The sequence below is a fragment of the Solanum stenotomum genome, chromosome 1, assembly GCF_019186545.1.
Source record: "Solanum stenotomum isolate F172 chromosome 1, ASM1918654v1, whole genome shotgun sequence".
NCBI lineage: Eukaryota > Viridiplantae > Streptophyta > Magnoliopsida > Solanales > Solanaceae > Solanum > Solanum stenotomum.
Window position 1 is genome coordinate 88,536,790 of NC_064282.1, and position 11,593 is coordinate 88,548,382.

The 11,593-nt window shown below is 36.8% G+C and overlaps 1 long non-coding RNA gene across 1 annotated transcript; it reads right to left on the reverse strand.

The window, feature by feature from the left end:
- Nucleotides 1–84: 84 nt before the first annotated feature.
- On the reverse strand, nt 85–6,095 carry LOC125864640 (uncharacterized). The gene is made up of 3 exons (XR_007446252.1): nt 5,842–6,095; nt 5,548–5,624; nt 85–558 (listed from the first exon to the last, which is right to left on the reverse strand). It is a non-coding gene; the product is annotated as an uncharacterized LOC125864640 (long non-coding RNA).
- Nucleotides 6,096–11,593: the final 5,498 nt, after the last annotated feature.

Below are 11,593 nucleotides of genomic sequence, written 5' to 3' on the forward strand. Positions count from 1 at the left end.
AGAGTTAAAGTATTGGTGGACTTGAAGGGTGAATTCCCTAAATCAGTTATAATGGACATCGTAAATGAAGCAACAGGGAAAATCAGAAAAGAAGTGGTGATAATTAATATGATTACATCCCCAAGTATTGCAATGAATGCAAAATGCAAGGTCACAACAAGGATGAATGCAAAAAAAACATCAACAAGGAAGTCATGGGTGTTAAAGAGATAGAGCAGAAAAGAGAGAAAAATCAACAACCCCAACAACCTACTATTCCATATAACCACATGAATCAGAAAGGAAAAGCTAGAGTGCTCTCAAGTGGTATAGTAGTAGGTGACCCAGGCAAGTGGAAGATAATAAAAGATGGTAGACACAAGCCTCCAATCACCCACACCACACTTCCGCTAAAGAACAGTTTTGAGTCACTAACAGAAAAGGCGACATCTTAAGCAGATAATAGTCCCAACAACAACAAGGATGAAGTACAAAGTGGTGATTCTGTCAATCAACTACAAGGTGAAACTTCTAAGGAATGGGTGTTGAGAACATTTGGTTCCCAAAGTAAGGTAAATCCTGTGCAAGCAGAACCCAATCAGTCACATAATCAAGATATAGAAATTGCAAAAAAACTTACAGATAACAACATCAATCAAGAAGATATGCCAGTAGAGATAGCCACAGTGATAAATGAGATCAAATAGAATCATCAGATTACCTAGCTATTGAGGAAAGCAACATCATTCAAGGGGATAAGCAGGAGTGTTTAACCTTAGAGAATGAGGTGGGTAACACTAATATAACCGAAAGGTTGACAGGCCAGGAGAATGAAATGGCAATAGTGGAAATCCCAAAACCTGTGTAGACTTTAATAGTGTATTCCCCTAATACGATTCTTCATGATATTGTCTCTCACAATATAGAAGAGGTGGATTATGGTATCACTGATCCAAACAAAATAGCTATGGGAGTGGTGGAAACAGAAGAATTTGATGAATTGTGGGATATCCCACTAGAAGCTCACATATCTCCAAAGTTGTTGAAGAGTGCTAGAAAGGGGAAGAATCGTGAGAATGGAGAGAATACATAACCCACCAGAATTCAGCCTAAGAGAAACAAAGCATACCCTAAGTTCCAATGAAAGCCTTCATTTGGAATATTAGGTCAGTAAAAGTCCAACAAGCATTTCACAAAGTTCAAATGCTTCATAACTTTCATAAATTCTCCTTCATTGGTTTGATGGAGCCTTTTTAGCAAGCAAGACACATCAACAAGTATAAGAGAAGATGGACTATGCCAAGGAAAACTGTAATGGAAAAATATGGTTATTCACTAACCATAATATCACAGCCAATGTTCTATATGATTCTGTTCAACAACTTACTGTACAATTAGAGGATTCTAATCTCAATTTCATATTTGTTATCACCTTAGTTTATGCTAAGTGTAATGCTGATGAGAGGTTGAGATTATGGGAAGATATCTATCAAGTAGCAGCAGGGATGTCTAGGCCATGGTTGTTAGGAGGTGATTTTAATGTAGTATTAAACCCTGAAGAAAAAATTGGTGGATTATCGGTCCTTGAAGCTGATCATGAGGATTTTGACAACTGTATTTCCTCTTGTGACCTAGTGGAAAGTCCATTCAAAGGAAGCCCGTTTACATGGTGGAATGGGAGGGCAGGTAATGATTGATTGCATATTTGAAAGATTAGATAGGATTCTTATCAATCAAGAGATGCAAGAGAAGTTTAACCAAATGGAGGTGGAGCATCTAGCTAGAACTGGTTCAGATCATGCCCCTATGTTGTTAAATTGTGTCAACAAAATCACCAGACATAAAAAACCATTTAGGTTTCTCAAATTCTGGACTGAAGAACCTTCTTTTATTGATGTTGTAAGGTAGAATTGGTTTCCCACAGGGTCACTGAATCCTTTTGTTGAGTTTAAGGTCAATATAAAGATGGTGAAAACTGTCTTGACCGAATGGAGTAAAGATACTTATGGTGACATATTTAAACAACTAATTATCAGAGAAGACATTGTCAAGATTAAAGAAAAACTATTTGAAGAGGTTCCTAATGTTGAAAACAGGGCAGTTTTGCAGAAAGCCCAAGCAGAATACAAAAAATACCTTCACTTTGAAGAAATATTTTGGCAACAGAAAGCAGGATATGATTGGTTTGAGAGTGGGGACAGAAACACTAGATTTTTTCATAGCATTGTAAAAGGAAGGAGGAAAAGACTACAATTGAAGAGAATTCAGAATAATCAGGGTGACTGCTAGATGAAGAGGGTGAAATTGCTACTGAAGCAATCAACTTTTACCATAATCAGTTTAGACAGGAAAGAGACTGTACAAATTTTCAATTATTGAGAAATATCCCCAATATTATGAATGAGGAGGAAAATGAGTCCCTGTGCAGACAACCTATGATTGATGAAGTCAAAAATGTAGTTTTTAACTTAAGTGCAGACAGTGCAAGTGGTCCTGATGGTTTAACTGGTAGATTTTATCAAACTTGCTGGGAGGTGGTTGGGAATGATGTTCTTAAAATGGTGCAAGAATTCTTCAAAGGTAACTCTTTTCCTAAATCTATTACTCACACCAATCTAGTTCTGCTGCCCAAAAAAGAACATATCCATTCTTTCACTGATTTGAGGCCGATTAGTTTGAGCAACTTCATCAACAAGATAATATCAAGGATTGTGCATGATAAAATTGAGAAATACTTGCCTAAACTGATATCTTATAATCAATCGGGATTTGTGAAGGGTAGAAGTATCATTGAAAACATCCTACTCACACAAGAGATAGTTACTAATATTAGAAAAAGAGGTAAGCCAACAAATGTGGTGCTGAAACTTGATATGTCAAAGGCATATGACAGGGTATCTTGGTTTTTCCTGATGAAAGTCCTAAGGAAAATAGGTTTTTCAGAAATGTTTGTGGACCTGATCTGGAGATTATTATCTAATAATTAGTACTCAGTTTTGGTAAATGGGCAATCCCATGGATTCTTTCACTCCACCACAGGAGTTAAGCAAGGGGATCCCCTATCCCCTGCTCTATTTATACTATCAGTAGAAGTTCTCTCTAGATCCTTAAATGCTTTATTTGAAGATGATTCGTATGTGGGTTATGGCATGCCTAAGTGGAGCACTCATATAAATCACCTAGCCTATGCATATGATACTATTATATTTGCTTCAACTAACATATATTTATTGGAGAAGATAAACGCAGTTTTGCAGGCATATAAAGAAGAATCAGGTCAGAAAATCAACAAGGAGAAACGTGCTTTCTATATGCACCAAAATGCAGCAGCTAAAGAAAAACAACTGGTGGAAGAGTGCACTGGCATGTCTAGTGGCCAATTCCCATTGAAGTATCTTGGATGCCCTATCACTCATGCTAGGAAAAGGAAGGTACACTATGCCGAGCTTATCCAGAAGGTGAAATCTAAATTATAGGCTTGGAAAGGTCAGATGCTCTCGTATGGTGGAAATGAGGTGCTTATTTCTAGTGTTCTACAAAGTGTCCCTATTCATGTCGTATCTGCTGTTGTACCACCTAATTGTGTGATGAAAGAGCTTCACAAAATTTTTGCTTAAGTTTTTTTGGAGCAATAGGGTTGAGGGTAAGAGCAAACACTGGGCTTCTTGGGAGAAAGTGTGCTTACCAAAGCATGAAGGGGGCTTGGGATTCAAATCTCTATTTGAAGTATCAAAGGCCATGCATGCCAAACTATGGTGGAGATTCAGGACACAAAACTCTACTTGGACTAATTTCATGTGGAATAAATATTGTAAGAAACAAATTCCAACCCTTGTTCAATGGAAGGGAGGATCTCAGGCTTGGAAACATATGTTGCAAAATAGGGATGCAGTTGAACAATATTTGTGGTGGGAACCTAAGGGAGGTACTTCATTAGTTTGGTATGATAATTGGACCCAACTTGGGCCATTATATAAACATCAAACAGAAGTACAAACTTGTCACTCTTTGGTGGACATTGAAGTTTTTATGCAGAATACAGGATGGGACTATGAGAGCATGCAATAACACATTCCTAATAATATCATTGAGCATGTTAAAAGTCATTTGGATCGTGTGAGACAGAATGAGGAGGGGGATAGACCATGGTGGATTAAAACAAACACTGGCAAATTCACTATAAATAGTGTATGGGATGTACTAAGAAGAAGAGATGATGTAAATGTACATTTCGAGAAGATATGGATGAAGGAAATCCCTTTAAAAATATCTTTCTTTGGTTGGAGGGTTTGAACAAACAGGGTACCAGTAGCAATTGTTTTAGCTCTTTGGAATCCAAATTTGTCAAAACTTTGTTGTTGTTGTGTTACACTAGAAAAGGAAACATTAGAACATATGTTCCTAAAGGATGAAATAGCTATGGAGGTATGGCAACACTATTCTAATGCTGCAGGTTTATTAGGACCCTGGATACAAATCAAGCAAACTATGGACAAATGGTGGACAGCTAAGGTGAACCCTATGCAAAAGTAAATTTTTCAGGCAGTACCTACCCTAATTTTGTGGTTCCTATGAAAAAGGAGGAACTCAGTCCTCTATGGAGGGTCATATAATACCAACAAGGTGATTTGGGACATTAATAATATGGTCCAGAAGCTGCTTAGAAGTAAATTTGGTCTTGAACAAACTCCAAACACCTGGCCTCAAATAGTTGCTGCCATGGAGGGTTTCAGACCCAAGTTCGAGACTAAATGGGTTAGATGGTCTCCACCACCTTGTGGGTGGTGGAAATGCAACTCTGATGGGGCATCTAGAGGTAACCCATGCCCAAGTTCTGCTGCGTTTTGTGTCAGAAACCATCATGGGATATAATTGGTGCACAAGGAAACATGATTCTACTAATTTGGTGGCTGAAATGATTGCTATAAGATCAGGCTTACAATTTTGTTTGGAAAATCATATTCCAAAGTTAATTGTAGAATCTGACTCTCTTGCAGCAGTGAACATAATCAATGGTATATGGAAAATTCCTTGGAATGTGACATTGGAGGTCAATTCTATAAGGAAAATGATGGAGTCCATTACAACAAGAGTACAACACTCCTTGAGGGAGGGAAATACTCTTGCGGACTATTTAGCTAACATGGTTTTTCATTTTGCAGGTAACTTTGAATTCAAAACTTTCCAGGAAATGCCAAGCATAGCAAAGAAGATTATTAATTTGGATAAGCAGAGCACGCCACAATTGAGGATAAGGAAATGCACAACAATCTAATCATAGTCTTAACAGTGCAGAATCAGGTTTTTCTTGAAATTCTAAAGTCTGCCAGATGATACTAATTGACTAAGTACATAATGTTGTCTGAACTAAGTTCTGTTGGTTAAACTTATCATGCACCTGGTGAGAGATTGAGGTGTTTCAAATGATATAAAACCAGGACACATTAATCTTGGTGCTTAGTGATTAAATATCATTTACAGGTTATAGCAATTCAAGTACTACAAGAATCAGTCTATGCCAAAAATAAGTACAATTGAAGAGTGTTGAAATATGAGTAAACAATGTACCTGAGACCATAACACATATGATAAGAATCACAGCAGCTAAATCAATCTTTGTAAGCAGTACCAATGAGCGGATTCACCTTCAAAAATAATAGTTCGAAATTTTTTTATAGATCTAGATATCGATGGTGGTATTAACTCCACTTGGGGTTTGACCCATCGAGATTTAAATCTAAAAAAAAAAGGACTAACTCTATAATGGTGACGATAGCAAATCCACGACGCTAAAACAATACATAAGGAGACAGAGAAGTACATTGACTCATTTGTGCAGCTAATAAAAGTTTAGATGATTACCTGTGAATCGATCTATCAACAGCCGAGTTGAGTTGATAAGCTTCATTAATGGTGGAGTAGCAAGATGCTACATGAGGAAATGTAGTGCAACCATGAGAGCAAATTGACAAGCCACCAACAATGTTTGAGCAAAGCACCGAGGAAGATGACTTCCAGTCACTTTCCTAATTTGATGCTAATGTTTAAGTGTTGTATTGTTTTTTATTTTTTAGGCCAAGCCACTTTTGGGCCTGGTCTTGTATATAACCCATTTTAATAAGTATATATTATAGGAACCACATATTATAAGTACTAAATAACATCATATCCCTTCTAGTTTGTTTTCTATTTATCAAAAATCCCTTAAAAATGATGTTTGCGGGATACATAGCGTTATGCACAGGATATATTAGGTTTGATACATTCCACATAGTGGTATACATAGCATTGTACACAAGATACATTAGATTTGATACATTCTACATAGCGGGATATATAGCGTTGTGCACGGGATACATAGCGTTTGATACATTCCACATAGCGGCAGGATACATAGCGTTGTGCACGGGATACACAGATAAATAAGGGATTTTTGAATTTTTTGAAATAAGTAGGAATAAATAGATATTAAGGTAAGTAAAGGAGTGTAGTTAAGTAATTTGTCCTTTTAATAAAGGGCTTAATGCCCAACTTTTATTTTATTTTTAAAAAAAAGTAGAGACTAGAGACTAATTACTCACAAAATAAATAATTAAATGCAAACAAATAAATAACTAAATGAAAAGTGAGTTGGAACGAATGTACCACACGTCTACTTAAATAATTAGACGTTTATGACCGAAAGTCGAAAATTGAAAGTTGAATTTTGAAGCTCCAATTTCCAAAGACCAGATTCGTAATTTAAACAAAAATAAGAGATTAGAGAGTAAGAGAGTAGAAGATAATATTTTTGTGACTTGTGAGTGAAAAGAATGAAAGATTGAGGGTATTTATAGTTTTAAAAAAAAGATGAAAATGTAGTTTTTAGAAGGTTGGGGTATTAAAAAAAGTTTGGGGGTAGGGATGTGTAAAAGGGGAGTTATGGGGGTGAAAGAGCCGTTGGTGGGGCCCAAAAGTCGTTGCCCAACGGCTATAATTTTAATTAAGATTTTTTAAAAAAAAAAAGAAATTTAACAAACCTGGATCGGAACCGGGACTAACTAGTAAATATCGGTTTCCGTCCCGTTACCCCTCCCGGACCCACTACGTTCCGGGACTAACCGAAACCGAGACGGAACCAGTAACGGACCGGAACCAGAACCGGCACCTCCCGGTTCCGTTGCCAGGCTTATAAAGCAGTAAGTTCAACGATTTAATTTTATTGTCGTTTCTCTTTAACCACTGCTGAAAAGTATTTTGTATTAGAGTCACCTAGCTTAATCCATTTATCTCTAGATTTCTGCTTTAAAATGCTTTCCTCCATCAAAGACCACTTCTCAAGTTGCTGTAAAGTTTCCCTTTTCAAATCTATCATTTGATCAGTGTTGTGTCGTGCTAATTGGCCCTGAATATTCCTCAAATCTATTCTAGCCTTTTCAATCTTCTGAGTCAGGCCTCTATACTCTGTATTATTCAGTTTTCTAAACAATGGCTTGAGGGATTTTAGTTTACGCCAGACATTCTTCATCCTCCAATTATCAAGTTTCTTTGTCCACACTCGTTCAACTATTGGAATAAATTCCTTATGATCAACCCAAATATTAAAGAACCTGAAAGGACTTTGAATGTTCAGAGTCTGCCTTTTAACTTTCAAGATCATTGGACAATGATTAGAAAAGTTTTGAAGGTCATATTCAGTTCTCACATGTCCCCAGTTGAGCATCCATTCATCATTTCCCAGTGCTCTTATCTATTCTGCTATAGATTTTATCACTACCTTGTTGTTTATTAGTAGTCCATGTATAGTAATTTCCAGTCCATGTCAATTCAGCTAGCCCCAGATCATGTATACATTTAGCAAAATCCTTTAGCTCAGTATTTGTTACCGATTGGCCAAATAGTCGATCCTGTGAGTACAAGATAGTGTTAAAAACCCCACAGATCAGCCAAGCATGGCTCGTTTGAGGAAGAGTCTTGAGGCTGATCCATAATTCCCTTATTTGTCCTATGGAATTAAACTCGTATACAAAGGTTGCATGCCATTCATCACCATCACTTCTACTTTGCACTGAACAGTGAATAAACTGTGCACATATATGTATTGGTTTCACATCATAATGCATTTGATCCCATATCACCCATACTCTCTCATTAGCAGCAACATAATAGTTATTAATACTCATCCACCCTGGAAATACATTAGTTAAAATTCCCTTAGCTTTACCCTCTTTTACTCTGGTTTCCAAAAGACTAGCAAGTTTAATATGCTTAGTTTGCAGATAGTGTCTAAAGCTCCTTTTGCTTATATCTTTTTTTGAAACCACGTACATTCCATATCAGCCATGACATGTAGAAGTTGACGTTTCCCCTCTCCTTCCTCTGTCACTCAAGGAAAGGCTAGGTCTGCTACGCTGCACATTTTGACAAGCAGATTACAGCTCAGGGAATTTATCCTCACTGAACACACTCGTGGTTGCTACCAACTTGCCTTTGTCATTCATTGGCCCCTGTTGCTCATTTACCTTCAGATTCTGTTGTAATCCCCTAGCTCCAGGATCTAGCATAATTTGATGGGTTGGTATTGGTTCACTAGTCACCGTTGCTACTACCGGAGAAACAATGGTTCCCCCCATAGATTCTGGTGCCTTGGCATTGCCCACATCACTATCATCTCGGGCTTTCCATGCTAGAACCACCCTTCTAGGTCTGCGTCTTTTCCTTGGTTGTTCAAATAGATGTGGTGCTTCAGGCGTTGTCGTGGTAGTGCAGATGTGCCCAGTCTTTAAACATTTGGCACAAAATTGGGGCTTCCAATCATACTCAACCGCTTGTGTAAATTCTCTACCATACAGATCCATGATTGCCACTTCAGTAGGCAAGGATTTAGTCACATTTACTTGGATCAACATTCTGGCAAAGGATATGGGGGACTGATTTGTAGTACATTCATCTGCAAAACACGGTGTCCCAATTGCACTTGCAATTCGACTCAAAGAATCACATCGCCAACAACTCATACGTAGTTTTGGAAATTTCACCCATAGGGGAATCTCCGTCAAGAATTCCGCTGTGAAATTAAGCTCTGGAGTCCAAGGTTTCAAGATCATCGATTTGTAATTTGTAATTGATAGTATAGGGTCTTGCATGAAACACCCTCTGCATATCCTCCATCGACTGAAATTTGACTACGTAATATCCATCTTCGTGCAAGAATATAACTGGGTCTGCTATATCTTTCCAGTAATGTTCAATATATCGTCGCATATAGTTAAACCCAGGTTTTTCCCCAATTACAAAGACAATCAGTGCACACTTCCATTTCTCTGCTTCCTGTTCAACCTTGTTTTCATCCAATTGGACCACAATCTTCCCATTTACAATTTCAGGAGGAATATAAGTCAAGTTCATACCGTTTTGAGCTGATCGATTGTCTTTAAACAAACTCGCCCAAGTTGCTCCTGGTTCATCAGTTTCTACTTCAATCTCTAGATCCAGACTATGAGTTGGTATAGGAGTCTGCTCACCGCTTACCAAATCAGTGGATGGACCTACGGGAGAACTTAGATCTAGCTCTTTCATAGGATTACTTCCCTCCAAGGTTCCTGGCGGCACTTTCAGTTGCATAGCTGATGGCAATGGTGTAATCACTTGTTTTCCCATACTTACCGAGCTCCCAAAAGTTGTCAGATGTTCATTTTTAGGTCGCCCCGTCCTCGACCGCATCCTCTACCTCGTCCCCTCACCATGATAACCACGGCGGCGCAGGTGAACTACCTTACGGCGTGCTCATGAGAGAGAGAAACAATGTTTCTTATAGGCATAATACATATATTGGACTTTAAACTTGACTTCAAATTTTAACTTTGACTTCCAACTTTCAAAGTACACAAATAGACACTTTAACTATCCAACCTTTTAATAAATAAACACGCGTGTCTTACCTGGCAAAATGCGTAAAGTGTTGAATTAGTTGGCAGCCATTGAGTGGCTCACTAATACACGTGGAAGCGTGTGCATTTCACGCTCTTTGCTCCAAAAATCGCGTGTTTATTTATAAAAAGGTTGAATAGTTAAAGTGTTTGTTTGTGCACTATGAAAATTGGAGGTCAAAGTTAAAATTTGAAGCCAAGTTTAGGGTCCAATATATGTATTATGCCTTTCTTATATTTGAGTATTTTTGTGATGAAATATTCAGTTAATAAAATTACTTTTTAAAGAGAGTAGTGTATTGTACTCCAAATCTGATACATAATTAATAAATAATGGGATAATAAGTAATTATTTTAAAGGGAAAATGTATAAGTACCCCCAGCCTATACCCGAAATTTCAGAGACACCCCAAATCTTTACTAAGGTCCTATTACCCTCCGAACTTATTTTATATGTAATATTCTACCCCTTTTTGGCTTACGTGACACTATCTTGTGGGCCCAGCGCATGTTGACATTTTTTTCAAGGATAGTGCCACGTAGGCTGAAAAGGGGTAAAATATTATAGGTAAATTAAGTTCGGGGGGTAATAGGACCTTAGTAAAGGTTAGGTGTGTCTCTGAAATTTCGGGCATAGGCTGGGGGGGTAGTTATGCATTTTCCCTATTTTAAATGATAGATTGAATTAGTAGATATGTTATGAATATATGTCTAATTAGGTAGTTCTTCCTTCTTTTAAATTATAGATGTATATAGTATATTTACCTTACTAAGTTTTTAGGAAATGACAGAATTCTCGCATAATTTAGATGTGTAATTAACAAATTTATCATAATTTAAGTATATTCCTATGCCTAATCATCCAAAGATTTCAACGTAAAAGTTTGGGAAAATACATAAGTACCCCCAATCTATGCCCGAAATCCCAAAGACACACTTATATTATACTAAGGTCCTATTACGCCCTCGAACTTATTTTATACATAATTTTCTACCCTTTTCAGCCTACGTGGCACTATCAACCAAAATGCTTGAAAAAATTGTTAACATGTGCTGGGCCCAGAAGATAGTGTCACGTAGGCTAAAAAGGGGTAGAAAATTATTTATAAAATAAGTTCGGGGGTAATTATTGAAAAATGATTCTAGTATCTCAAAAGGAATAATTTTATTATACTTGAAAAATAATAATTATGTTATGTCAATATAGCTGTTATCTTTATTTCCATTTATTCTAATATTGGTAGCTATATTACAATATTAATTAGCCTATTTACTCCTCCATTAATTGCTGAGTGTGCCGTTTGCAGCTCTTGAATGTGGCAATTGAATATTGCCATAATGTTATTCATATAAGATGATAATCTGTTTCTTTTATATAGATTATAATCTAATCTTATGTGGTTAGAAATTGAGAGTAAGAGAAATTTCTTCCTTCTCTTTTAATATTCTATTGTGCTGGGTTTTGTTTTAAAGAATCTGTGTTAGTTTCTGGCACCTAATTTTATACGAAAAATTACAAAAGTATACTACTTAAGACTTCCATTAACAAAATATCAGTATACTTATTTTTAATTACAAACTAAGTTTTTAAATTAGATACATAACAAAATATTTAATTTTTTATTTTACTTGAAAAAAATTTACCGAATTTTCTCTCTCTAACTCTTAGTAGCTCGTGCCGTATTATGTGGAGTATAATTAGGTAT